Genomic DNA, 6000 nt, shown 5'->3' on the forward strand with positions numbered 1-6000 from the left:
ATGAAAAAAATATCAGTACTTTCTTTTCAATTAATAACATGGCTATCAACTCTAATACATGAGTATATGATTCCCCACGACCGCATACTACTTTTATTGTAACCGATGTTTTTTTGTTAGATGAATGTTGTAAGTGCAAAATTATACTCGTGAGGCTATATAACCCTACTCACGCCTGCGCATAAAAAATATGATGCAATTTAACTTCATTGAAGAATTCCATTTTATTCTTTGCATACAGGAAGATTTTGATTTGGTTACAATTATGAAGGGCGCTAGATTCTACCGTCATGGAAAAAGTCTCGACTATGTTTCAGACTACCTGCCACCAAACCCCGCTGAATATAAGAATTATATGAATCAAACATATAAAAAATTTTGTCTGAACTTTGTCTGAGGGTCAAAAGAGATAACAATTTCAGACACCTAGAATGTTCATGCATATCGGGCTCTGCAAACTTAATCATGCATTTGGCCAGCTAGTGACCTTCTGGCATGAGTTATTATATTACCCACGAATACAATATTTTAAAGGTTCAATGAAATGAGTTCAGAAAAGGAGATGCGTGTTGTATAGTCAAAACAAAATAGTTTCAATTGACTAGTTTGTTTCCATATCATGATAGCGGTGTCCTTTTTAAAAGAGTTCCTACATTGGATTAGTTTTTAACCTTTAGACTATTCTTACTTGACAACTTACATAATCTTTAGATGATTTGATGAGATAACTGGACCGGTGATGCTGCCAGCTTTAGAGGATGGGATGATTGTTAGAGGTCTAGATGGGATTCCATTTGGCTATCACATGTTATTAGGGATTGAAGTGGTTTCCTATGGTTATCCGATTCCTGAACCAAGGGATTGAAGTGGTTTCCTATGGTTGTCCGATTCCTGAACCAATGGAACATACTTCTACGAGGGATAGCACACACATACTATGCTTTTTGAGAAATATAAAAAAGAACAAACGCTTGAGCCGGGGTTTTATGACACTTTCCGGATGATAGGCGCGGTACCTATTTCAGGAACCAATTTGTTCAAGTTTCTTTCGTCAAAGTCTTATATCTTCCTCTATCTAGAAGGCATGTGTGAAGCACTTCATAGTATGGAACTAGTACTAAAAACTCAATGTGCTGCTGTTGTCAGAGATTATATAATTAATGAAATATCTTGAAATTGGATCAAGGCAAGCCTTCTGTTAAATAATAATCATGCATCACTGATAGTTTTTTATCACCCCTCGCTCCAACTAGAGCTCAAGATGTTATCCGTAGTTACATTATCATATCTCACCATCTAAAATGTCCATGTTTGTGGCACATGCACAAGGAAGTACTTTCACGTTATCTTTGCTCTAACAAAGAGAAAATCTGCCCTTACATCAAAACTTGAAATAATATCATATGTAATTGCTAGGGTGAAGAATACAAGTTATTTTGACCAAAGCAGATTGACGTTGCAGGATGGCAGTTAGATTTAAAGCCAAAATAGTGCTTTTAAGTACTGTTGGAGAAGATGACTTTGGTGAAGTAAGTCATCTGTAAGCTCTAGTGAAGCTTTGTGCTCCTATCATTGTATATCAGAGATGTAAGGAATTGTTGACAGAATGTTTTGGGTTTTTTTAATGCTCATGTGTTTTGCTTGACGACAATTTCAAACATCTTTGATAGACAATGATGAAAGCACAAAGCTCCTTAAGAGCTCACAGAGGATTTACTTCATCAAAGTTATCTTCTCCAACGGTACCAAAAGGCACTATTTTGGCTCCAAATCTAACTGCCATCCAGACAAACTCAAACTGCTTAAGCCAAAATAGCTTGTATTCTTCACCCTATCAATTATATAGTACATTATTTCAAGTTTTGATGTAGGCATAGATTTTATCTTTGCTAGAGCAAGATAACATGAATATTAAGTATGCCCTTGTGCATGTGCCACAAACACGGACGTTTTAGATGGTGAGATATGACAATGTAACTACACTTGCATGTACCACAAACACGGACGTTTTAGATGGTGAGATATGACAATGTAACTACAGATAACACCTAAAGTGTAGTTAGAGCGAGGGTGATAAAAAAAACTATCAACCATGCATGATTATTATTTAACAAAACGCTTGACTTTGTTTGATCCAATTTCAAATTACTTCATTAATTATATAAATTCTGACAACTATAGTATATTGAGGTTCTAGCACTAGTACGATGATGTGCTTTGCCTCATGGATAGGACAAGACATGACACTTTGACAAAAGAAGTTTGAACAAATTGGTCCATGAAACGAGTACCACACCCATCATCCAAAAAGTGTCATAAAACCCCGCTCAAGCGTTTGTTCTGTTCTATATTTCTCAAAGAGTATAGAATATGCTATCCTCGTAAAAGTATGTTCCTATCACATATCCATAGCAACCACTACACGCCCCAAAAATAAGTGATAAACAACATATAGAATTAGCCCCTTCAATGGAATCTCAGACCTCTGACAATATTCTCATTCTCTAAAGCTGACAATATTACTAGTTTAGTTATCTCATCAAACCATCTAAGATTTATGCAAGTTGTCGGGGAAGAAGTCTAAACGTTAAAAACTAATACAAAGTTGTAACTCTTTTAAAGAGGACACGCCTATCTTGATATAGAAACAAACCAGTCAAATGAAACTATTTTACTCTGACCATTCAACACGTATCTTCTTTTGTGTTCATTGAACCTTTAAAATACTGTATGCATGGGTGCTAGAATGAATCATACATAAGGTCACTAGCTAACCAAATGCTAGATTAAGTATGCAGAAAACGATATCTGTAAACTTCCTAGATGTCTTAAACTGCTATCTTTTTTTACCCTCAGACAAAGATTGGACAAAAAAATTTACTTGTTTGATCCATATAACTTCCTATATTCAGCAGGCATTGGTGGCAGGTAGAGTAAAGCCAGTATTAATAGATTTACTAGTCAGCTGAATGGACTCAGCATCATTATCTCGTAATGTATTGCAAATACCTATCCGAAATATCAATCAAATAAGTAATTTTAATATTAATGGCTCTGCAAAATTTCGCCAAGGAAGAACACAATATTCGAATTGGAGATAGTAATAGTTCATAAGTCGAATATTCAACCAGGAAGAAGAGCACTCAAGACTAGCAGCAAGTTTCTAAATTGTTCTTATTCTTGACATTTTCACTTGATAAGGCAAGCCAAGCTAGAAAGGATCGTGGAGATACTAAAACTTGTTGGGTGATTTTTTTTTTTCCATTCTATTGAAATCGCTGAACACATATGAGATAGTAGTTCATGCGTAATTCTAGCCTCTGGAAAGAGCGAAACCTTCTAAGAAAAGGAAATCACCACAGTCATCAAACTTACAGAGATCACTTCTCTGCACTGCATCGTGTCGTCTAGCACTTCTGCTTGACTTGGCAATAGCCGATTCTTCCCACTAGAATTACAAATCCCTATAAAAGTTAGTCTACATTTGCCTCACAAAAATACATGATGATCGCAACTTTAAAGAAGAAGTTTGTATATCTCATAAATAAAGGTTGAAGAAAGTGGACAAAAGGAAACGCCGAAGAAGTTTAACAGAGACCAAGCACCTAATAAGTAGATAGATCACCTGACACCAAGGAAAAAAAGAAAGGAAATGTGACCATCATGCTGCTCACAAAATCAAGTTGGTTCGGGCAAAGAACCAAAGAAATGAAGGATTACAATGACCACAAATCCGCAGTAGCAATGGGCACTAGCCAGTGTTATATAGATTTTACTAAATGACTCTATGCAGTTCAATTAAGATAATAATTTAACCTTCAACTATAGCCTTCAACTTGGTCAAACATATTGGGACAACATCCAGTGCGCTAGTAGTTGCACTGCATTACCTCTTTTTTACTATTTAATATCTGAACTCAAGAAAATGAGTTATGTTTTGATATGTTGATGGGCGCATCCATATATCTTAAAAACTCTAATTACGCGCTTTTTTAATTTGGTATTTCTAGCCCAAGTAAATCCCCCTTCAATGCAAATATATTTAAGCTGCTCATTGGAAGATGCTTACTTGATTAACTTGATTATACATTCATACTAGAAATTTTTCATATTAATCTCACAAACATGTGAGAGAATCCATTTAATTTGCTTTACTAAAGGGCTTATGAAACTTAACGTATTAGTAACCTAGTAGTTCAAAAGAGATTCAATGACGGTCAACAAAAGGATAACAAGTTGATCCTCATTTGCCTCTGCTATAATATATCAATGTGTTAGCATTATGTTTCCTCTTTACTATTTAGGAGATGTGTGAGATAGCAATAACACTGGCCGGGATATTTGCTTGCCAAAATCTACATAACCATCCTAAACTTTAATCTCCAAACATCTAATTGTATGAGATTTGACAGAATAGATAAAATAAGCACTTTGTAAGAATTACATTCCGTGCCTTGGCAGCATGAATATATGAATTTGTATATACCGAAGCCGATTTAAGCATCCGAAGCTTCCACAGAAATGTTTCTTTCGAAAGAATATCAGCAAAAGCCTGCAAATTTTTCCACAAATTTTTTTTCAAGCAAAAAATTATAGACATAGCGCAAGTCTAGCTTGTTGTTCATGTCCGAAGAAAATGTGATTGGTAAGAGTTCTACTCATTGAGGAAAATAAATTGCAAAAAAGTTTGCTAGTCTCATGAAGATGATGGCGATAGTTTAGCTTACTGATATGTAAGATGGCGTGGTCAATATGTCGTTTGATAGCTCTCCAATCGTTTGCTGTGGAGGAAGCCCTATTTTCTGTGCTAGCCTTGAATGTCCTCGAAGGATCACCTTATATCCGCTTTAAATGAACTAGAATAAGTGGAGAAAATTACAGCATGGCTGCACCGGATATATATGGTACTAACTACTGAGTGTGCCCAAACTATAGCCACGCCTTCGGAAGCACTTCGTAATAGCACCATCCCAACACATTTACAGAGCAGCCCATGCCTTTTTCACCATCGGCAAGCAATAAGGTATTCCTAAAAGAGGGCAACCATCATCTAAACCTATGAAACAGATGTTATGGGGATCCCCTGTAATTGTAGCACCACAAATAAATGTAGGTGGTAAAAGAAAAAACAGCTCGGAGAGAGAAGCTGAATTGAAAGGTTCGCTAAATACGCAATTGTGGTACCCATGACATTAACGGGCAATCATGCCTAGGCTATCCTCAGTAATGTTGAGGAAAACTCCTATTGATTTTGAAGATGACAAAACCTTCTATGTTATTGTAAATCTGATACTTATTCTGAACAATTTTATTCCAGGACTGTATATTCTGGAAGATAAGAAGAAAGTTATTCAGACTTTACAATCTGTCAAGTATGATTATGAAGACCCACATAATCGAAGTTCTGAAATTCAAACTCAGAAGTTGTTCAGATGCAAATGCAGAAGCAGAAGTTATTCAGATGCAGATGCAGATGCAGACGAAGAAATTATTCAGACGCAGAAATTCTTCAGACGCAGACGCAGAAGCTCTTCGAATGCAGACGCAGAATTTCTTCAGACACAGAATTCAGAACGTAACACAACAGCTAGTGATCTAGCATGGATTTCACAGAAGGAATGTTCTGATTGTCTCAATCTAAATCAAATTGATTGACAATCAAACATCACGATAGGAATGCATTACACCGGACAAAGCTCTACTTATGGAAACCAAGATTCTGATTGTATGGGCAACCAGAATCAGCGGGATTCAGAATCTGTTATCCAATGGCTACTCAATCCTTTTTATACAAATCTGTCCAAAGTGAAGATTGGAAGATGATCCTCTGAATGCTGTCCAAACGGCTAGTTTTGGAAGTAGAGGAGTATTTAAGGAGGTCAACGAGCAGCAGAAGAAAGACAGAATCAAGAATCAACAAGTCCAAAGTCTGAGCATACTCCAATCATTTCTCTTGTCGTTCTGAGCAAAACATTAAGATCTTGAGGGATACTTTGTAAG

Source organism: Syzygium oleosum, unplaced genomic scaffold, assembly GCF_021117445.2.
Source record: "Syzygium oleosum isolate NSW1041296 unplaced genomic scaffold, Sole_v2.1 Sole_v2.27, whole genome shotgun sequence".
In the NCBI taxonomy this organism is placed as follows: domain Eukaryota; kingdom Viridiplantae; phylum Streptophyta; class Magnoliopsida; order Myrtales; family Myrtaceae; genus Syzygium; species Syzygium oleosum.